The sequence below is a fragment of the Chlamydotis macqueenii genome, chromosome 2 (genome assembly GCF_036417535.1).
Source record: "Chlamydotis macqueenii isolate bChlMac1 chromosome 2, bChlMac1.mat, whole genome shotgun sequence".
Lineage (NCBI taxonomy): Eukaryota > Metazoa > Chordata > Aves > Otidiformes > Otididae > Chlamydotis > Chlamydotis macqueenii.
The window spans coordinates 34,809,714-34,833,993 of NC_141557.1; the positions used below are offsets into that span (position 1 = coordinate 34,809,714).

Below are 24,280 nucleotides of genomic sequence, written 5' to 3' on the forward strand. Positions count from 1 at the left end.
CCAATGTACGTAACTCTCAGCAATTGAAGTGGTGAGATGCTTGACATTCAATCTAGGTGAATTCAAGGCAATTCAATACTGGTGAGTATTAGTTCTCTGTCACAGAGGAAAAATGGACAGCAAGACTAGCCCATACTTATAGAGCATGTTTCCTGGTATATATCTACTCTGTCTTGACTCTTGGTACTTTTAACAGATGTCAGAGGTTGACACAAGATACAAGAATAAAAGCAGTTTGCAGCAGTCTGCTAACTTTAACCATCTCTAGGCTTTGCTGTATCTGTGTCCCTTTTGTAACCTAGATGTTTGCTAACACTGCATTTACTAGGCAACCTCTAGTAGGTAAGCCTATTCAAGGACAGAACCTCTGAGTATTTATGGGCTGGAGCAACAGGTGCCCATGAGAGCCTAAGACACCCAAGTGGGGGAAGGGAGGCCCTTGGCCCACCCTACAGGGAAATGAGGCTTTCCCAAGGGCAGCATGGAAAGGACATCTCTTTGGAAGAGTAACTGAGTAGGTGACCCGATGTTTCTTCTTTGGCTTTTCAGCTGCTGATGAAGAAAGCTGGAGGGTCAAATGAGGCTGTGAGGTCAGAGGAAGGCATCCCTTGGCATCAGTGAAGAGCTGCCAGGGTAGAGGGACACCCTGCAGCCATAGCAGTGGGCATCAGAATCCTAGAAACCATTTTCCCTGTCGTGGCATAGTCCAACAGCTGAAATCAGGCCCACCATCTTTGGCAGTTCTTTGACACATAATTTTTTTTGCCTTCCTTCTCTTAGAAGGTCTTTCAGACAAAACAGCCTAATTCTCTCAGTTAACATGTGAGTAACTTGTTCAACCAATCTCTAATCTCCCAAGAGCACTATGATATTGCTGCAAAGCTCAGAAAAATATTCCCCAAGGTTTCTGAGATGGGTTTCAGGATAAATAATTTGCTCAAACTGTCTTCCCTTTTTTCTGGCAGACTCAGCTCAACCATGAGTCCAAATAGAGATATTAGACTAATCACCAGCTCCTGGGAACCAAAACCTTCTCTGTCTTTCAAATACACCAATCCCTATTTACCTACCAGCCTTTTCTCTTAGGCAGGAATCTCAGCTGGAAATAATTGGCAGCCTGCACAACTTCTGCTTGCTGCAGCTTTTAACTCTTCACCTTCCTGATCAGACTTTGGGAAGTATTCAGCTGATCACCAATCCAACTAGTATTTAAAATCAGCAAATGCATATTTAAATACCAGAGAAAAGCAAGGGTTTGGGTTCTAGATCATGATTTTTCTGCTGTAGATCCTCTTACGTGTCCAGAGTTATATGAATCCAGCATGACCTGCATATGGGCTTCTTCAGGAGAGTTATTAGAAGCTCGGGGCTCCAACCGGCCTTGATCAATTCACTTTACAAAGGACTAATCCGATCAGACAATCAGGCACCACGGTAGAGAAAACACAGGAATATATACCGTCAGCAAACAGGACAGAGATAACATAAAATCCATCCTGGTAGCAAAAATATTGCCAATGCTGCTGAAAGGCAAGAAAATCAATATAGAATAATGCTGAGCACTATATTACTCCTGCTTTAGGTAGTAGCTGTGTCACTGAATCATCTCCCTCCCATCAGGAGGGAATGTTGAAAGGGTGTGGGGGCAAGGAAGGGAACAGTGCATTGGAAGGACTTGAATGTGCCTGTCTTCTGCACGCAAGCTCTGCAGGTCTACTCTCCCCAGACTCAGCCTATGCTCCCCGTACACCTCAGACTAACAGGTATGGACATAGGCACCTTGCTGACAATCCTGCTCTACAGGCAAGCTTTTCTAATCTGGAGAAACAGATTCAATTATTTATTCCACCCCACACCATACTGTGTCAGGATGAGTTTTCAGCTACTGATGTGTTTCTTCTTTAAATGTCAGTTCCTTGAGGTGGTGCTTTATTTGACTTGTAAGTGATCATAGAAAGCACAAATTCATAAAGCAGTAAGTGTTTTGTCTTCTGTCTTGATATTTCTCTTTTTGCTGGCACAGCAGCATGTATGTGATCCAATGGGTCACACAGGATTGATGAGGTGAGGATCAGCTGGGACATATTTAACTTTCCATCTTGACCAACTAAGTGCCTCTTTAGAGCTGGATCAAGTGGGAGTGACTGTCAAGACAAGTCTGAAGCAAAGCTCTGATGGGTATGTTTGCAACTATAGCAAAATATCTCTGCCACCATATCCCCTAGAGAGTAAAGCACAGCAAAAAAAATTGCTTTGTGAAGATACAGTCATGTACAAAACACCCATCCCAAATCTTGTGACTCCTCCGCCTCTGAGAATGCCCAGATCTCCAGTGTAACGATCAGGTTTCAGAATTGCTTGTGGAGTAACTATTTGCACAGGAGTGTTCCAGAATGAAGGACTCTACAGATACATAGGAAACCAATGCATAATAAAAGAGAAATCTATTTTTGTGGTTATCTGTCTATATACAAACCCTTATTTTCCTGAGCACTCCTATGGCAACAGTCACCAAACAGAGATGGAGCCAGATGCTGCTACTCAAGAGTGTATAATGTTATTATAGGGCCTTGTAGGATTAACTGCATTTTTCGTACCTTCTGTATCGCAAGCAGCTCATACGCAGGACTCATACAGGATCCTTACTTCTTCTTGTGGCTTGGACTCAAGGGTGCACAGGACGGAGCATGTACTGGCTCAGAGGAGCAGGGAGGTGGGACCTGTCCTTGAATCAGGAGAGGGGGCTCAAGGTGTCCGCAGCTTGAGGGAGACACACCTGGAAGGCAGGTTTCACCCAGAGCACTGGGGTTTAGCGGCAAACGTGACTGCCTGTTGAACCAGCCAAGAGCCCTGCATCCCAGTGCAGCCCTGCCTCGGCTCTGCCTGGACAACCGAGCCATGGGTTGCTGGTGCAGATGCATGGACAGGGGCATCCCTTCCTGCCAGTCAAGCTTGCTCTGATCCCACTCATGAAACTCTGGACAATGCAAGGACCTTGTCAGACAGCCCCTTGAGGTCAAGTTTGATTTCAGAAGAATCTAGAGCAGCAGCCAGAAGACAGCAATTTCCTGTTGAATTCTGGCAATGAAATTACTCAGCATTTTGTGCCCTGCTGATAATTAAAAGACAACTTTTTGCACTTTTCTTTATATTTTCAGAAGTTTTCCTTTGGGAAACCTGTTGTATTTAGTTTGCTTCATCATTATCCTCACCATTATTATTCTTATAGCCCTGAGTTGTTAAGGGAAACAGCCCTTTGCCCCATCTATTCTCACACCTGAGTTGTTAAGGGAAACAAAGCCTTATGTTTGAAAGTATGCTGTGCTTTTCTGAAATGTGGTGATATAATTGATCCAAAAATGGAAAAAAAAATACAGTGATAAAATGATAGTCAATCAGAAAGTCTGCAAAGCAGAGATGGTACAAGTACTCATTTAAATTAGGAAAGAATTCCTTGGGTACAGTAAAAAAAATAGTAGACAAAGAAAAAAGCTTCACACTTCTACAGATGTATTTCACAAAATGTGGTTTTGTTCCTAAAGCTTCTGGATAAAGTTTCAGCTCACAGTTCTGATGAACTGCCCTTGTGTTCCCAAAGCCAGGATTTCTTTTTCCTTTGAGGGAAATAAAGAGTCAACAGAAGACACTACTGAACCATTAGATCAGTGCCCAGATCTAGCCAGGCTTTGAAAAAGGAAACTATGCAGCAACACTAACTTTTTAAGACCCCTGTTTAAAAAAAAAATTGGATATAACAGGATAAGGATAAAGGTAATCCTGTGAAAATATTTCAATAGAGAGAAAAGAATCAAACATCTGGCAGCAAAACTCTAGTTAAAAATAAAGATAATCACACAAAGATGATTAGGATACTGGAAAAAAGTATACACACTAATTTGAAAAGGAAAAGCAATTTTTACTCTATTAAACTGAGCCTTTTTAACATTTCACTGCTTCTAGATTTGCCGAAATATTTCTGTACACTTCAAATCCCCTGCTATTAATTGTCTTCTATGCTTGATGAAAATTGAAAAGTCCATATAAACCTATGAATAGGGATGTTTGCATGAATCTCCTATTTCTCATTTCACTCTGTGTTGGTGAATTGTATAATCAGGATATTTCATCTGATTATTTTTTTTTCCCCAGTCAGTACAATAAGTACATTTCAAATCAAGTTTGGTATGCACTTCCTGATTTTCTTTTGGAGGTCATTCAAAGACAATACCTACATTGTCATGTCATTTCGTTCTTTGAGGAGAATCTATTTTCTTTGAGCCAACAGAGATCTCCCACTAAGGTACAATAGAGAAGAACATTGTCCTACTGTGATTAAAGCTGTGTTCAGGGCAGCAGTTCGATTTGGCAAAGGATTTTGAGACTTTGACATTTATCTTCTGCTCAAATTGCAATTGCTTCCTACCCCACCCCTGAATGCGTGAGTTGTCTTTGAAATAAGAGAAAAGCAAAACAAATCAATGTTTTCAGGTAGGTTAATAATCTTAATTTCTTTTTTTTCTTTTCTTGAGATGTAGTTAGTGCTGGATGAGAGTTTTGTGGAGCAGACGGGTGTTCATTATGAAGCACTGGCTCGTGAAACCAAGCAATGTCCCAGACAGGTGTCACTGGGAGAGGACCTCCACTTGCTCTACTTGCCTGGTTTGCCACCAGATTATTGGCATGACTCCTGGGACACTGAGTCTTCCTGTTCCCCTAAGGCAGTGTTACCTTACAAGCTGACCCCTATCAGAGAATTGCAGAGTTTCTGTGCTCTGCAGCTTCCTTCAGTGTGGGACAGGAGCCCTCAGGATGCTCGTCTTCCTTTTAGAAGCCCCAGGGAACCTGGTTCAGCTCTGCAGCTGAGTATCTGGACACTGTTAAATCCTTGGCTTGTGCCAGAGCTATAAGGGCTCCCGGGGTCTCTGCCTGAAAGAGTTTCCTCCAGACAGAGGTGAGAGGTAACCTGGAGCCTGCAAGCCTTGGACGTTGAGCGAGTGAGTCAGCTGCCTCGGGGAACACACTCACTCAAGTGTATGTGCTCTCTGAATATACTTAACAAAATGTTTAAATTATACCCAGATAAAACCCTGCCTGATTTTCCATAGGTAAACTGCACGACTATCTCTTTTGTGCTGAAAGGGATTCCCTTCTTACCCTAAAGTGGCTGTATTTATCATGGAATAGTCATTCTGACTTTTCAATAGTGATATTTATAACTTAGTGCTCAGATTTTAAAACAAATGCTTGCTTTTTTTTCTTTTCTATTTTTTTTAATTGAGACATCAAAAACTTTTATTTAAAATGTTGAAAATGTAATGAAAAAAATATTTCCCATTTCTCTTCCAAAACCTTATTTTTGGCCAAGTCAGATCAGTTTTGCAAAATGTTTCATATTTGATGAAACTGCACATTCTGAGGGAATGACAACCTGCCAAAGTTTTGGGGTCCAGCTTTAACCGCAGTTCTGATGGCCACAGAAAGGCTGAGCTGGGCAAAATGCCATCAGTGGAAAATCCCGTAGATTTCTGTTTCTTCCATGGGATTCATTTGGCCGGCGAGAGGAAAATGAAGCTCACTTTGTATCCAAGTCTAGGGGTTTGATTTACCTCTACAGAACCCTTGCAAATATCTTTGGAGCCATGTGGGTTTAAGTCAGTCCGGCAGGACACAGATCGTTCTGGCTCCTGCCCAGGAAAGTGTTTAAGCACATGCTTAACTGAAACCATGCCATTTAGTCCCCTTGTGGGCTGCACAGGCCGGGAGGCTGAATGGGACTTTTCTGCAGCGTCTGGTCCTGGGGAGCACATCTGGGGAACACATTCGGCCACGTGAACTGTTACATTCGGTGCAGGTAGGGCTGCGGTGCACTCTCAGTTGGGGTTGTCTCTAATGATGTACATGTATATCATCTAGCATAATGGGGCCACGACCTACCCTAATAACTACACACACACACACAGAGCCGGCATAAGAAGAACGTTGTTTGAGTTGCAGTGTAAAAGCACACAGAAATAACTTGTGGCGTATCCTGACTGAAGTTACTTAATCCGCTGCCAGAGGGCAGAGGAGGTGTAGTGTAATGGGGTAATTTATATTTAGCCAGGGCAAATGAGGCACTAATATCAGGAGTCAGTCTGCCTTGAGGAAGCTGAGAAAGGCTTTTCTTTGCCCTTTTTTTTTCCATAAGCAACTAAGAACATTAAGCCATTTGTGAATTATGCCACATTTTGTTCAGAAGAGTGTCAGATAACTAATCGTATTGCCTAACAGGCTGTATTTACCGTACCACGTACAGGCTGTACCTCTTACGCTCACAGGCTTTTTCAACCTCAGATTACTAGAGAGACATAGACTGCAACTGGCAATGCCCTTTTATGGTCTTTTAATAAAAAATTACATTGCTACTTTGCCCCCAGCTGCAGCAACACAGATAAAATCAAAGGTCAAGTCACAGTGATCCTGTTCAGATCTAAAATTAATGAATGCCAAATTCACAACTAGTTCTTAATCCAAAGACTTTTCAGAGTGAAAAGGTTTTTTAAATGTCATCATGATATCCCTTGTGTCCCTGTAGCACCAAGAACCCAGTCACGGGCCCATGGGTCATTGAGGCCCTCCTGACTCCTAATTGTCCTAATTGTCATGTGAACCAATGGCCAGCACATGCTCTTGGATGAAAGAGCTTGTTTGGAAAATGAGTAACCGGCCGACAGGAGCTGACGCCAGGAGCTGATTGGAAGCAAGTGGTGACTTGTGGATCCCACTCCAAGGTATGGCCATGACCTGCTTAGGTAGGAGAGTCATCTGAGTTATAAAGCCCTTGCAATCGAATAATGCTAGTTTTCATTCAGAGATGCTCTCACTGTTCACAAACATGTACAGCCCAGCCCTCCCAATGCTTTGTGTTGTGTATAGCCTCCTGTTTGCTGGGAAGTAACAATTTGAAATGTCACTACACCAGAACATGCCAGAACAGCCTTTTGTGCTGTTATAAGGGCTTTGCAATGCAATGGACAGGGTCACCAGAATAATTTTTGACAGGGTGTGGGGACCTGCTATCCTAAACAGCTACTGTGGGATAATGGCACCCTCAGTAATGCAATCGTCAAGCCACGACCTGGAGCCTCCACACTAGTAAAAGTGGAATCCAGAGAACAGGACAATATTTTCTTATAGCTAGACGCAGGTGCCCCCTTACTCTCCCAGGATCCACTGCATTTTATTTCAATATTCAGTAGATGGCTTGTAGAGTTAGGGTTGTCATCTTGGCTGTTACAAGGAAATGTCAGCGGAGAGTCTGTGAGAAATGCCCTGTTAGCACACTGAGTCCCACATCCAGCTGCTTGGAATTGGCTGGAAACATTTTTAGCTTTTGAAATTAATAATTTGAAAACGATGCTCTCTCTGCTCATAATGACTTAATTCTGTCTTTGGAAGTAAAAGAATCTGTTCAAAACAGCAGTTGCTGCATCAAAGTAGGTCTCATTAAGTGACATTGTAATGCACAAGCACAGGTACTGGTGTCACCGATGCTGTTTTATAACTACTTAACTGCAGAAATAATGATACAGCAGAAGGTGGGAGTGAACATTAGCAGTGATCTTTATTCTACTTGATGTTTTCAGGTTATATCAGATTTTTTTCTTTGTTTTACATTTGCTGCAATGTACTACATTAAACCTCAAGAGCAAAAATTTAAAGTAGCTACTATCATATGGATAAAATGTAGATTAGATTTTTTTTTTTTTTGACAAGGACAAGTTTCTAAAAATAATGTTATGCCATGCTTTCAAAAATATAGTAAGCTCTAAAACTGGGTCCAAGCCAATCTCTTTCAGTAAAGCCTTGGTTAAGAGAAAGACTTGAGTTTGCTGGGTTTTTTTTTTTCTTAATTGCCTTAAATTAAAAGGTAGTGTTGAAGAGAGATTTTCACATTTAACTCATCCTTTGTGCAGATACAGTAACTCCTTGCAAATGCACTGTATTAAAGACATTGTTTTATAATGAGATGTGAAGCAAAGGGAAAGACACTTGCAGAGGTTATGGGAAGAAGACCTGGAAGGCTCACATGGAATTTCAGATCCACATCAAACACTGCAAGCAATAGAAAGTTCTCTATGCATATTTCACAAACAGCCAGTAGCTCCAGTTTTCCAGTGCCCTGGGTTACGTTTTAATCCAAAGGCATAACACTCTCACTGTTTAAATAGATGATCAATCAGAAAGGCCATTCTTGGGTTCACTTACACTCCACATAGCCATGGTCAACCATTCAGTACCTTTGACCTGACCTTTGAACGGAAAAACGCAAAGACAGCAACAGCCGGGTTTAGAAAGAAAAGCACCTAACAAAAAGGCAGGGAAACATTTTCATAACAATAGGAACTGTTTCATAAAATGCTGACTACAAACTAGACATAGAAATTTGCCTGTTACAGGATGAAACTGCTCAGAGAGTTAGTCAAATTCTAGGAAAGTTTTAATATGCATCAGCTGCTGAAAGCAAAAGTTTGCAGGGGTTAACTTGCAACCATGAAAAAGTGATTAGGTTAATGACTCTAGCATGTAATAGAGACTGGCTGTCTGTCGTGACTATGCTAGGATATTGCCTTTGCCATTTTTAAAGGCAATGTTCTTGATCTGAAACTGGAAATACTACATACATGCAGCACAGAAATATGGAGGTAATTCAATCAGTCACATACGGGTCAGCTTTTCTTAAATCAGCACTTTGAAATGAATGTGCCTTTCAGATCTGGCATGTGTTTGTTATTTGTGTGGTTTTCTAGAAGTATTGTGATTAAAATACCTGTTTGCCAATTGCCTCATTTGTCTTAGTTTATCAGATTACAAGATTAAATTACAGTCTCCCAATCTTTAAGGGAGTTTGGATGTAATTCACTTCTCTCTCCCTCTCTCTCCTTGAGATTACATTAATTTCTAATTGTGTGAATAAACTTTAAATTTATTTAACAGAAAAGTAATCCAACTGCTGTTCTCAAATGAAATATCTAGGAAATTATACAGTAGTTGTTTTCGGTCATATGGGTCTTGGTATGGATTTGGAAACTAGTAGATCTTTTTGTATGTGCCATGTACAAATTCTACAAACAATTAAATTATCAGCTTTTTGAAAACTGGGGTCCAAAATTACACATATCCCGTAATAAGGGAATTCAGCAAAAAGTTCGGTAGGTCACATTTCCTTCAATGCTGAAACATTCATTTGTATTTCTTAGCTCAGTTTCTGGGAAGCATATGATGATACACTCTTGATTACATGTAAGTCATTTGTACAGTGGGAATCTCCCCCCCAAAAAAAAGGAAATAGAGTAAAAACACAATAATACTGCAATGCACGTAGTAATTTAAGATTTAATGCTATGACACTCAAAGAGTCTGTTGGAAAAAAAAAAGCAGCTTGAAATAAATCTTCTCGAAGTCATCTTCAATGAGCCTTCCACTCTTCCATGTTTTGCACTGATACATATCATTGCGTTTTGGAAAGGATTATTTACTTCTTGCAACATATGGACTCTACTTTTATCTGTAACAGAGTTATTATATACACGAGTATCTATGCTTTACAAGCTGTATTTCAGGAACTAATCTGCAATTCTTCAGTTTACTCCCATAATAAGGTATCACAGTTGCTTTACTGCCAGCCTCCCTGGGGTGAGCCTATTTGTAAATACAGTTTGTGCAAATGCATGCATGTGTGCATGTGTGGCAGGGCCATCGCCTTTACCAGCCACTTCTGAATATTCATTCCTTTCCCTTGAACAAACAGATAAATCAGCATTATAGAGACACAACACGTTTTTATTCCTCTCCGTCTGCTCACTTTTGCGGCAGCCTGTCTCTGGGTTCAGGGGCAGGAAGGAGGCCTGGCGCTTTGCTCCCAGCCTGTGCCCTGCAGCATGGCCAGCACCTCTCACACGGGGACCACCTCCCTGGGGCATCCCCATGAGGATAGAGTGGGGATGGTGACATGTAACCCACGGCCCCCTCCTCTCCATCCCAGCACTCTGTTGAGGTTGCTCCTGCAGCAGCTGGTCATGGAGCGTCCCTGGGTGGCAATCCCCTGCAAGGTCTCTCTGGGTGTCGCTCACTGCTTCCCTCGCCATCAGGAGTTCCCGGAGCAGAGTGGGGACGACAAGTCACCCAGCATGGGGATGACAAATCAGCCGGGTCCCTGCGCATCCCTGGGAGCATTGTGTGTGACGTACAGTGCCCACTTATGTACAGGAGCAGGAGAAAAACCCTGGCAGCACCGGCGAGCAGCAGGGCAAAACATGTTTGTTTTCTGGATTGCGTGCTCAGAAAGTTTCTGACAACCCCGTCCAAACAATCCCATTGGATAAAAATGCAAACAACTTCGCACACAGGAGGTCTTCTTAAAAATGCCTTTCATTTCTGGAAGGGGAAAGATTTGGGATCTGGGCTGTGGTGAATTAACATGCTGACCTTTTATCTTGAGAGGCCACCGATGTTTGAAGACAGCCCAGTTCTTGAATGAAATTACTTTGGGTGGTCCTGGTCTGCTTAGGGAAGAAATTTTTTTGTTGTGCTGAAAATAAGGGCATGAGAGTACACAGACATAAACGCTAAATTCAATCTCTCTGTGAAGCAAAGGAGGGGGCCTTAGGCCAAAACAGAGGTGCATTAAAGAGCTTACATCAACCAAAAGAAATGACTAAGTACCTGTGAGTTATATCGGTATTAACTGAGATTGTCATGTATGGCTCTATTGATTTAATGTGATAGAAAATGTACAGTGTGATAAAATAAGGTATTAACATCCCTTTATCAGCCAAAAGTAATTTTCAAGCATGAATATATTGTGAGTGTATGAAATTGAAACTCACTGACAAATTCCAAGAAAATTACTCTTATTATTGGCAATTTCAAATAAAAACAGGAATAATGATGTGTTTTATGTCTGTGTTTGCAAAGCGCCGCCCGCCAGAAACTTTTCAGTACCACAGACTTATAACAGGTAGGAAACAAGAAACTCTGTAGTAAGTCCCCAGCCTTCCTTGTCTCATATCCAGTTCTCTAGAAAGAGAGCGGATTTAGGAAATAGGAACTTTTGGGACATGGTGCAGATCTTTGCACATCCCAAACTACCTTTCCCTTTTGTGAGATTTGGAGGGCTCTTGTGTTTTCTTGCCCCCTCTTGCCGTGATGGATCTGCAAAGCAATACCGCCTGATCACATTACTTTCTGTTGCCATATGTCACTTAAAAAACAAATTTTAGAAAACCTGAGCCATACAGCAAGCCTGCTGGCTTCTCAACGGGCTTTGACATATGCAGGAGAAGATTTAAAGCTGTCATGTTGTTGGATGGTTGCCATGGGATTGCAAAGCAGGGAGAGAGAAATCCCTGGGGAAGATGCAGATGGATGGCTGGCTGCAGCGGCTGGGCTGACCTTGTTCTCAGGGTACTAAACTGAGAAAGTACCCCTGAAGATCTTGTTTAATGTTATTACCTTTAAGCCTTATTTACCTTGACATTTTGGGCAACTTAGATTAGAAAATCAGCATAGGATGCGGACAAACACCTGAAGCCGTTGGCTTGCTGTCTGAACTCTCTGCCTGACCGGGGCAAGTACAATGCAATACACGTGGGAACTCTACATGTGTGCCCTTGCCATGTCTGCTTTCTATTTGGCTAAACACACATGAAACTGTCACCGGTGCTCCTGCTTTGGTTGACCTCTGTGCTATTTGAACTATTTGTCTTGCCGGTTGGAAATTTTCTGAGCAAAATAGACTAATTGGCCTTGATTAACAAGCATCTGGTGTGAGTACAAATGGTTATTTGAGCAATAATGAGAAAGAACAAGGGGAAGCGAGTTGGCAGCCTAATTTCTGGCAATTGATCCGTTCCCCATCCCCAGGCTGCTGAATTCCTTTTTCTGGCAAGGTGGGGGAGGTGTTTGTCTGCAAGCAGCCTGTAATCTGGCTTTTTAAAACCAAACTGCTTGGCATGCTTTCCCATCACTCTGCCATGCAAACTGAGGTCTGCAGCCCAGCCCTTAATGGTAGCCCAGCATGAGGCATGTGAAACTGGGCTCTGTCGTTTGCAGCCTCGGTCTTCAGAGAAAATGATAAATACTGCAAAAGCAGGAATAGTTTTCCCCTTTGTACCTGATTTTAAGTCTGCAAAATGGCGGTTCTCAAATAATGCCTAAAACACATGTGCCTTGGATGCTTGAGGCTCAGGATTTAGGATTATATAAGTAAATAAGCTTTCTGAAACTTCCAGGGACAGATAACACAGCATAGGTTCAAAAATATATTTCTTATTTCCTTTAGCTGGGTGGGTTACTTCCTATTCCTTCAGGGGGAAAATAGCTTTCTTTTCTCACATATAAGCAAATACATAAAAGATGTTTTTAAATTCTTCCAGTGGTGCAACTGTGTATGTTCTCTGTTGGGGAAGACAGCCTTTGCACTGCCTTAAGCTTATATCAGATTGTCAGCATGATATATTTGTATTAAACCTCGTAATGTATCCAGCTAGTATATGTATATGAAACTGGTCACCTTTGTCAGACAGTGTGGGATAAGGATTCTTACTGAGAATCAGCTTCACTGTGGACATACTGTTATAGTATAGGCTACCAGTATAGGCATATAGGTGCTAGCGTGCTGCATTCCCCCTCCTCTCAACAACAGAGGCGCGGAAAGACAAACTTGAGAGATTTCTAGTATTTTGTCCAGTGAAGCATACAAAATCCTGCAGTCTTTTTCAGAAATGCTGGCCTTTTAAAAAAAAAGGGATGATGATTTGATTTCTTGATGAAAGCCAAAATTGAAAACTTTAAAACTTGGCACTGATGAGGAAAAATGAAGTTTTTCTGAGCTGTCAGCATTTCAGAGCTGAAGCACATCTCCCTGAGCAGCACTGATCTCAATGTTCTCCCCTTCACAGACTCATACCTTCCATTATGGGCCAGCAGACCCATTATGGGTCTGAATTACGTTTTTGTAACTGCACAGGTTTGCTTTTTTTTTTTTTCTATTTTTCATCCACTATAGGCTTTTGCAATGTGCATTTATAACACATCTTGTGTTTCTGTTTGATTTACCTAAAAATATAAATAAGAAGTCACTTTGAGGAGCTACATGGGAGATACTGCTTTTACCATGTATCATCCTCAAAATACAAAAAAAAAAAAAGATATTGATTTTATCATAATCACTTTGAAAATGAAAAAAGGGAACATCTCAAAACCCAAGCTATTCTTCAAATATCTAATGAATCTTGAGTTAAAATGATGATTGCATGTCAGCAATAAGGTTACACTGGGGATCAGGTTGGTAAAATGTAGTATGTGCTGGCATGCGTTTCTTCAGGTCCATGTTTTAAAAATGCATGTGCAGAAATTTCTCTGTGTAAAATTCCAGTAACTGGCACTGAGAACAGATTTTCATCCCACTCTCCTAATTTTTGCAAAATAAAAGCAAATTCAGCTGCATGGAATAAGCACAGATATGCTTTACTCCTATGGATGCTAACCATGGGGCATATCTTCACTGAAGCATTTCTTCAATTACTACTTTGCATGAATCAGGAATGGCCACTAGTTTCTCTCAGGAAGCAGATAAATGCAGAGCTTACCAGTATCCCACCCATCAGGGCATCTGATGCGGTGTGAGCTTGCACAGAGTGCCCCATCTGGACCATCTGCCTTGGTACAGGACAGCCGTTGCTCCGTGTTGGTAAGCCAACCTGAGGTGAGATTTTCAATGTGTGCTAATTTGATACTGAGTTAAGAGCTCCTGGTTTCTATGCTACAGCATTATAAATTTCTCTGTTCTACTGCTGCCCTTGTGCTCTACGGAAGAAGCTGACAAGTAGCAGTTGCAGTGCCACACGATGATAACCTCAAGTATAAAATTGCCGTGATAACATTTAGTCATGGTAGGCCTACAAGAGACAGAAATGTGCTTCTGTGTTTGAGAGACTGCCAGCTGTGGAAGGCAGAACTGTCAAGATAAAATATCTAAGGAATGAGGTGTTTAAAAGAGAGCACGGGATATCCATCTTTCACTAAGATACATTAGGAAGCCATTAAGGAAGAGGTAAAGAAGTTTATAGTAGAATGTGCTGGAGACAAAAATGTGTAAACCCTACCATTTAAGCCCGATAATTGACAGAGCAGTACATCTGCAGCAGCTGAAAGATGCCTTTCTAAACAACAATTCACTAAAGGGATGGAGGGGCTGGGAATTGAACTAAATGGATCATTTCAGGAGCAAGAATTTTGGGTCCTTTCATTCACTTTTCTTCTTACCAGTCAAAAAGGAACATTAAGGCTTTTCAAAGAGAAAAACCTGTCTCTTGACATTCTTTCTCAAAAGGCCTGAGGGGAAATTTGGAGGATGTTTTGCAGTCAGTTCAAAAACTAAAGGAGATCATCAGCTTCTAGCTGGTAACTGTGCAGAAGCAGAATATGGACTTTTATATATGCAATCCTCAGCTTCACTACCACCATCAATGGACATAATGCATGAATTAATTCACTTATGTGTAATTAATTTACTTATGTATACACGTATGCATATGTTTAATACAGCCTTTTAGAGTGCAAGGTCTCTTTTAGACAGCAGAGAATCCCATGCAGATAACAGAGCTTTGCCCCTCCAGCCCTGATCTGCCCACATTCTCTTAATTTCCATGCTGTTTTAGCTCTAGGAATGTAAGTTCCCTGCTTCCACACTACCCTCCCTTTAGTCCATGGACTTAAAAGCATCATATTTGATTTTCATTGGTTCCTCTAACCTTAAATCCCAAGTGTAACATAGCCTCAGCTGTCCTGGAGAATCTGGAAATGCTAGGAACAAAGTGAAAAATGCAAGTAGTGATAAAAATCTGCTGGCTTTCCTTAGAGAACATCCTTATTTCTTTTGTGATCCTGCAACAGTGACATGTCAGAGGAGTCAAAGGAAGGGGAGGTTTCTGTCTTCCCTGACTCCAAAATTCACTCCCATCTTTGATGAAAAACAAGCCAGCCCAACTAAAATTCAAGACCTTTTGTTTGCTTGGACTGCTGCATGAGATTGAAGTAGATATTTTGAATTTTTAGCTACCTAGAGGCTAAAAAGAACCCTAAAATTTTCTTTAGTAAAAGGAATTAAATAATAATGTATGTATTTAAGCCTCACTCTGGTAATCACCACTGCATTTTCTCATATAGCTGAAAAACTCAGTATCACTTAATCACCTGAGCTATCTATTCACTCCCATTATTAAAAGAAATGGTTCACAAGTCTAAAATGCAGGGAAATATTTGTAAAGGTGATTATCTGAGACCAAGAAACCAGAAACAGAGATTAGGGAGCTGACCTTTTTTATTCATGCCTGAAATACAATGAAATTTAAATGACAGCAGGTTGAAATTTATTTTTACATTCAGGTATTCTTGGAGTTAATTATTTTTCCAGCATTAACTTCCTATCACGTTACTTTTTTTTTTTATATCAGCTAGAGCCATGATTAAGAAAATATTCCTATATATAAATATCCTTTCTCATTACAGGGAAATGACATAGCATTTTTATTTTTGACCTTATGGTTTTCATTCTCTTCTAGATTTTTAGGGCACTCAACTATCTGATGAACATCTTTCAAGCAGTAAACTGTTCATCACTCCAATTCTGTGCTAAGATATCACCATGCTGATGACTTTCCAGCCATTTGATTGTCTTTTTCATCTTCAAGACAGTGGCTGGGACAAATCCTCAGCTGAGACAGCTAGAGCCCTGCCAGCCTGCATCAGCTGAAGATACAGTTCCCCCCACACAACGCAGCTCAGCACATTTGGGTTTAGTGTTGCCCCAGTGTGAAGGATGACCCAAAGGCAGTGGCACCAGGGGAAGAAATGCTGGGCAAAGAGGATTTTCTTTCTCTTCTCCAAGGTGGCGAAAGGCTCCATTTGGATTCAGCATGTCATCACATCTTCTAAAACTACTGAAATGCCGCAGGGCTTGCTGGAGGACTTAAAACACAAAAGAAAAGGCAGAGGCTTAGGTATGCAGCAACCAACAAATTGCCTGATAAAACAGCAGCAAACATGGTTAGCTAGAGCAGTGCGTGGGGCTACGGCTAATGAGAGGAGGTTAATGACAAACACAGCAAGAGGGAATGACTCGCAACAGGCAGAGCTAGGAGAGGAGCCATTAGCAAGCTCAGCAAGAGGGAAAAACACCACCAGTGATGGGTGACGAGTGCATTTAGCAGAAACAGTGGTTGGTACCTCCCTTTCCAGCAGCACAACAATGCCTGCCTCAATGTTGGATAGTCTCAGAAACCAGACACCCTCTTCTGCGGCACAGAGCATCCCTCCCACTGGTGGGAATCGCCTGCGGCAGCAAGCGGTGGGGAGGGTGGGTGGGGAAGGAAGGTCGGGGGCCAGTTTCCTCCACTAGCCTTCCAGTGGCAGGGAAGCCTTGCTTAGGCTAAGACTTTCCAAGCGCTGCTCGGCCTGCTGTGTCCAGGCTTCCCAAACTGATGTTATTGTCCCTTCCCTTTTCCCCCCGGCTTCTGATAAAGATCTCTCTGTTAAACTAATTTTCTTAACTCACTGCCGGGGACCTGAGGCTCAAATCCAGTCTCTGAGAGTGCTGCGTGGGGGCCTGAGACAGGGTCAGTGATGTTTATTTATTTTGAGGAAGGATCTCTTAAAAATTGAACCCCAGCTTGCTGTTGTGCACCAAAAGGATCGCAGTGTGATGCATGGCCTGAAAAAAAATAACTGCATGGCATTAAAAGGGATTTTAGAAGGAAGAAGCTTTGGCCAGCACTCTTTAGAAAACTATATTTACAGTTGTAAGACCAAGGCCAGGTCTAAACAGAGCCAGGGTAAGCAGTTGCTCAGCTGTGGGAGCAAATGAGCCCACGTCCTGCTGCCTCCTTCGTCTCTGCCAGAGGCCTGGAGAGCCAGGCTGGCAGCTCTGCTGTCGCTGCCACGGCCAAGAGAGCATTTGGGATTTGAGGGAGCAGCCGCTGCTGGAGTGGAGGAGCGGAGAGAGGGAGCGAGCACCTCCTGGCTCCCTGGTGATGTCCCCTGCACCTCCCATCCCAGCCGGAGGCAGCAGCAGGAAGCCTCGGCTGCCACGACATCGCTGGGCACTCAGCCCAGATGTGCTTGTACTTTTCCCCTTCCTTCTTCTTTGGCCCAGGTGGCCCACGTTCAGGCTGGGCACGGATGAAAAACCTTGAATCTGCTTTGGAGTGAATGAGTCTAAGGTCTGGCCTAATCTTGTGTGGTTTGGAGGGGTCTGTTCCTGCACAAGGAGGAGCAGCCAGGCGGCAGGCACCAGAGTCACAGCCTGCCTCTCTGCTGTGATAATGTTGTGTGGACTCAAGAGAATCTACACCAACTGACTGTCCTGCAACAACAAATTGAGACAAAAACATTGTGGGGAGCAAAGACTTGCTCTTCCTAATGCCACTTGTGCACTTGAGTAACTGTATTCGATTGGCACCACTTTAAACTAACGCAGAAGCAAAGGGAAAGGGCCAGCTCGCAGGCTGGTAGCTACAGAAATAGCTCAGCTGTAATCATAGAATCATAGAATCATAGAATGGTTTGGGTTGGAAGGGACCTTTAAAGGTCATCTAGTCCAACCCCCCTGCAAGGAGCAGGGACATCTCCAACCAGATCAGGTTGCTCAGAGCCCCGTCCAACCTGGCCTTGAATGTTTCCAGGGATGGGGCATCGACCACCTCTCTGGGCAACTTATGCCAGTGTCTCATCACACTCATTATAAAAATTTTTTTCCTTATGTCCAGTCTGACTCTACCTCCTTCTATTTTAAAGCTATTACCCCTCGTCCTATCACAACAGGCCCTGCTGAAGAGTTTCTCCCTGTCATTCCTGTAGGCCCCCTTTAGGTACTGGAAGGCTGCTGTAAGGTCTCCCTGGAGCCTTCTCTTCTCGAGGCTGAACAGCCCCAACTCTCTCAGCCTGTCCTCATAGGAGAGGTTTGCCAGCCCTCTGATCGCTTTCATGGCCCTCCTCTGGGCCATGGACTCGCTCCAACAGGTCCTTCTTATGTTGGGGGCTCCACATCAGTCTGCTCCAAGTGAGTGATGAGCTCTGAGAGGGTGGGATAGGCTAGCACAGTGTTTTACACTAAATGACAATGTCACCTTTCTTGAAAATGGCTCTGAATTTCCACCCTCAATCTGATGTAGGAGAATGACTGCCGCACAGTGAAAACTAGGCTTGGTGCCTAGCCTGGGACAGTCCTCAGGAGACAAATGCCCAGGTTATTTGAGGTCTTTGAGCAAAAGAAATCAACAATTAAAAATCCTAAACTGAACCACTGTATATACAGAGGGTGCAAAGGAGGAGCATGTGGCTTTGGGGCCCCACTTCTTTAGGAAGAGGCCAGTATAATTTGGATGGCTTCCACCTCGGCAGCAAGAGAAGCAATCTTTCCCAGGTGCAGTCTGCTTAACCTGGACAGGAGAGCACTAAATTAAGAACAAAAGGGGAAAACAAAAAGAGGGGACAAATTAACATTAATTTAGCACAAAAATTAATATGTCAAGGACAAAATTAATCAAGACACCCAGGAACATTAAGAGAATAAATTCTTTAATTGCTTGTACACTAATGCCAGGGGTCTAGGCAATAACAGAAGGAACTGGAAATAATCTTTTATGAGCATATATTTAATTTTAAGATGGCCTTAATGAAGCTAGGGGGAAAATTTTACTTGATCAGAATGTTAAAACCATCGCTTACAATTGGTTTAGGAAGGGTCAGGTTTTAAAAAGTGACATTACAGGTTCTGAATCACTGACAACTCATCAGCAAAGGATCGTCAATGTCTATGGATCAGTGACTTGAGACAAAAAAAAATAAGAGATGAAATATAAATTGCAATCTATTACTGACCATGAAATAGCACTAGAAAACAGGATGATTAGCTTTTATCAATACCCTGCACTGAGGAAAAACAGTATTAGCACAGGACAAATCACTTTGAGAGACACAGACTGAAAGTTTCTTGCTGCAAACACTGTGATGGTCTTAGAATTTAAAAAAAAACACCTCTCAGGTCATTAAGTCTTTTCTCTTGCATGGGGAATTATATTTTAGAGATAGTTTTGGGAGAAGAAAAGATATTGATTACAGAACTGGTAAGGAATTCATCTTACTTGATTTTATTTTTAAAATATCATCTAACCTACTTGTGTCTTACCTAAACTAGACATTTCAACTCCTTTTACAGTCAATGGGAGGAGCTAGGTATCTCCTGGAGATGATTTATCCCACCCTATGAGAGGTATGTAAGCTACAAGGAATAAATTCCCTCTGGAATGACCAGATATTGTTAGAGCTATCCAACTTGTTGGTCCCACCTGGTCTTCAGAAGGCAAAATCTGGAGGAGGTAAACCCCATTCAAACAGACCCCAGTTCCTGGGTGTGCCTATTCCTAGTGGGACATTGTCAGGATTTGGTTTAAAACCTGCTAAGAGAAAATAGAATCTCTTCAGTGACTATTTTGCCTTTTTCTTTTTGCTTACAGAGAACTTTGGTCCCCTTCTTCACGGAAGTGAAGGTGACAGATGATAGTTACAGTAGCTAAAGTAAACAGTATGCCCAAGAGCTCAAAAATGTGTAGAATCCCACTATGTTTTTTCAATACTCATTTTTAAAGAATGCAATATTTTTGTGTTAAGAACACAGGAGTAACAGATTTCTTGTAGCTCTCTGGAAATATGGCTTTTTATTTCTTATCAGTAAAGACAATTTTGTTGTATTTTTACTTTCTACAAAATCCCAAACCTCTTTGCTGTGGTCTGATGCTTTACTGACAAAGTAGTGCATTTCTTTTTCAGAATCTCATAAATATGAAGAGTAGTTTAACTGAGAAGTTACACGTCACGGTTACTTTTGTTTCTCTGGTTTTAGCACTTGGCAAAGTCTCTTAACCTAGGCAAGTGACCCTCTGTCGGAGAGACTGTGTGATGGCACATGCCTTTCAGAGAGCCTTGGGGTCTTCCCTTTCCTTACTGGCGGTATCTCAGGGCAAAGTGAGAAGGGTTAAGGTTCTTCTATTCTGTGATGCTGTTTAGACACTATTTTGGCCCCTTGTCTCAAGCTAGTCAGCAGTAGCATAAGAGGGAGACTGCTCTTGTGCAGGGCTGTGGGAGAATTTGGGGAGCACTAAGATGAGGTTCATACTGTATTTATATGCCATCTCGATGGTCCAGATGAGGTGCTCCCCAGGCTCTGTCCTGAGGGAGCAGATGACATTCAGTTACAGCAGACTCTCAAATGGACGCTTAATGTTCCATTCTCTTTCATCTTCACATGTTTAATTATCTGCCATTCCACAAGTCTGCTTTATTTTTGCTTGCTTTAAAAGAAACAGGAAACAAACATAAAAGTGCGTATGCAATTGGTATTGAAGGGGGTGGGGTGGGAGGGATTTAGTTCTCATAAACTTTTGCTTGTTTTGAGCACTGAAATAACAGACCTTTTATAGATGGGGAGTCAGATCTGCTCACCCCCCTAAAAAGAACGAAGATTTAATTTTTGTGACGGGGGAAAATTCAAACACGCACCTGGTTCCCCACTTATCTGATGGGCCAAAGCAAGGCACACTTGTCTTTCCATCTGGACTTTCATCTCGACTTTCATCTGGACATTTCAATTTCCCTTTGAAGTTGAGTCTGTGTCTTTTGATTTGTAGTGTTTGAACAGGAACGCCACTGTTGTATCAAATGGTTTCAGGGAGGGAACAGCACAGCGCTTGGGCTTACCATCAGTTCAATAATAGCAACATCACTCACTTATAACTTTGTTTCGCTGGCTGATATTAAGAAAAATGGTTGTTTGCAGAATGATGCACAGGTCTGTCAAATATACACACACATGCCCTTTGGACTGAAAATGATTTTGTTTTATAGCACCAATTCGGTGATACAAAGTTCATAAATTTGTATTAGGAATGTGACTGCATCACTCTGATCCTGTGGTGGGAAATCACAAGAGGAAAGAACCCAATTACTGCAAAAAAACACTGGAAGTTTTGCGTAAAAATCAATGGCAGGATATGACCCATAGTTTGAAAACTTTAGGCATGTAAAAAGGACTTCAATCTTTATGATGGAGATTATGGTTCTGGCCTGTAAAATAATAGCAAGTATTAACTGTGCCATCTCAACAGTTTTACGAGACAATAATCTGGTTCTGAAGTGGATAAACTACGAGGTCGAAGACTGGGAAGTTTATCTCAATGAGAGACCTGGAATATTGCCCACTAAAACAGAAGGATCGGTAGTATTATCAGCTGACTGTAATAAGTAATATATATTAAACTGAAATTTTAAGTAATTCAGCAGGAGCAGCCGTAGGAAAAGTAGGTAAGCTGGAAGAACATTACATTTGTGAATATCCACTAGGCAAGAGGCCACACCAGAGAGCTGATTTATTTGGGTCTGCTACAATGCCCCAGCTTTGTCTTAGCCTGGAAGAAAATATTGGGGTGATGGATATACTCCATGTAAATAGAGGATTAGAGGCCACGAAAGGAAACAAGTAAATGATACCTATGTGACTAATTTTCTTTGTCATGCTGTAGACAACACACTGCTTTTTTTTCCCCTCTGGGTAACAACCCTTCTCGTGTCCTGAAGCAAGCAGGATTCAATCACTGAAATGATTTAAACAGAAATTCCCAAGGAAATGGAAACCTTAAAAATGAATTTGAGGTAGCAAGTGGTTATGCTCTGTGTGATAAGTCTATTATACCATTTCTTTTTTTTTTTTTTGTGGCTTAAAAATATAACAGGTATAAAAAAAAAAGACTGTAGAAGTGGTAGAACAAAACTTCTTGAATGTGAACTTCATAAGACTTTTGACTTGCTACTAGGTTCTGCCTTTGTTTTTATTTGCCTGCAGACATGTTCGATACGTGAGGAATGTAGTAAAAGTAAGTTTAATGAAAAGGACCAGTAAAACTCCTAAGAATGCTGGATGTGCAGCAATAATCACATACAACAAAACCACAAAACTTTCTGAAGGTGTAGGAAGGGACATAATTTCTATTTCCAGTGTGTTGAAATAAACCAGCCCTATTTTATTGCAGGATGAGAATAACAACTAAAATGGATTAATGTTGCTTTTTAAGTTAAAGAAAATGATGAGGCGCTGAAAGGAAAGGGGACAGGACCTGGTTCTACCCATGCTACATGACTTTTGTGCTGAAGAGTCAGGTTTTGGCTGCATTTAATGGGACAAAAGACATTTTCACCATGTCCTTTGCTGAAGTTAGTAAACTTGCATCAGAGTAATGAATAGCAAAGGATCCGGATCCCACCCTTCATCTCCAGCACACTTTGGAAAAGTTACTGTGCCATCAGGGGTCCTGGGCACAGTCCTGCAGAACTCTTATTTCCTTCCCCTGCAAAGATCCACAATTAAACACGCTCCCTCATTGCTTGTTGCACAAAGTTATGCACTGAGAAGTGTTTTGAGCAAGCTTCTTTTTCTCTCTGAGCAGGGAAGAGCTGCCGTCTTCCAGCTCTCTTTTGCCATGCCTACTAATTAGCTACAGGGGTGGATTAAATGCTTATCATTAAAAAAAAAATAGTTAAAAGAGACCTTGCTGCTTTCTGTGACGATTCATTCCAGGTAACTTATTACCAGGAGCACCTGCTGGCATAGGCATTCCTTGGCATGAACGTGGATAATTAAAACTGATACCAGCCTACCTCGTTATGTGTTTGTTAGGATATTTCTTATTTTCTCCATTAATGTCGGTGGGAGTCCCACCTGCACATGGACAGGAGAACAGACCCTGGCTTGAGTCTACTGCTTGGCAAGCCTCCAGTTAAGTTAAACTTCAGAATTTGTCTTCAGACTGATACGCGACATCACATTCGATAATGACCAGTTTCAGCTTCAGAGTGAAGCTGAAGTTGTACAGCTGCATTCCCGGCATCCAAAGAGCAGCTTACATGTGCAAAATATATTAGCTGCAATAATAGGAGCTACTTACATTAAAGCATCCTGAAAGCCGTATAGGAAACTCTTCCTCTAATGTTAGCAAGATGATTTATATATGTATCTGCAATGTGTCCCTAAGTTCTCTTTTCAGGAATCAAAGTGTACTAAAGTTTCACATTCCCAAGCTCCTTTTATTTCACATGAAAGTGATTAAAGATGTTTATCTGAGCTAGAGAACCTTAAGACGGCACTGCTTTCATTGTAGGAACAATTAAATCGATCCCAGGGGGAACTCAGCCACATAAGAGAAGTATTTGAGAACTCGCCACTAACCCACTTGCCGTTTTCTTAACAAGAGCCCCTAATGTATAAACAAACAGCATAAGTGTGACAGGAAATACAACTGAAGGAACAAGGAGATTTTCTAGAGGAATTGCTTTCCTGATTTTAATGACTGTGCAGGACTTTATAAGAAACGTTGCCCCCTCCTGCTTCTTACGATAAAGAACAGGTATTCAGCTTTGTTTTAATATGAAACATAATTTGGTGCAAATCAAAGACACCAGTGTTGCATGCAGAAAAATAATGTATTTGCAGCTAAACTATTTCTTGTTCATATTATATTTCAAGAGCAGAATTAGTTAATTTTGGCCGTAATAGTCAAAAGGCCAAATCTTACCCACTGGCCAAGGTTTTTGGAGGAAAGCCATAGCTCCACTTCACAGAAGGAATCAACGCTTTCTGTGCTGGATTTGCAAACAAAGGTCATATTAACAAAAAAAAAAAAAAAAGGTTGAGATTACAAGTGCTAAGCCTCATTTTAGAAATCTGCAAGCCCAAGACCCTTTTCCATGGCACAACAGGTATCTCACGGCATGCTAGTCTGGGCTCCGACAGCCAGGTATGACTGCCTGCTGCCGTTTTCTTCTCTTGTTTCCAAGGCTTATGGAGGGACACAGGGGAGAGGCCAAGCACAAAGCTGCAAACCCACATACTGCGCTAAAACGGACAGTAAGAAAGAGCCTTGCAATGAGCTGGCAAGCAAAGAGCCAGCAGAGGATGTATTGCAGAGAGAGAGAGCAGCAGCCCTGGGACTGCTGCAGCCCAAAGGCTCGATTTGTAATCGCTCTGCTGCCTAAGTGTCAAAACCATTTGGCCCTCCAGGGCTTATAGAGTGATAAACAACTCAGTTTTGTCATTTCATGCCAAATTCATTGCATTTCTACAGCGGAGGCTATAACTAATATGTAGTTAAAGAAGATGGAGACACTCGGGTCTCCTGGGTTGGCAGCAGGA

The 24,280-nt window shown here is 41.9% G+C and overlaps 1 long non-coding RNA gene across 1 annotated transcript; it reads right to left on the reverse strand.

Annotated features, from left to right (window-relative positions):
- Positions 1 to 15,816: 15,816 nt before the first annotated feature.
- On the reverse strand, positions 15,817 to 23,832 carry LOC147601627 (uncharacterized). The gene is made up of 3 exons (XR_015257747.1): positions 23,664 to 23,832; positions 19,389 to 19,496; positions 15,817 to 16,011 (listed from the first exon to the last, which is right to left on the reverse strand). It is a non-coding gene; the product is annotated as an uncharacterized LOC147601627 (long non-coding RNA).
- Between the last annotated feature and the right edge of the window lie 448 nt (positions 23,833 to 24,280).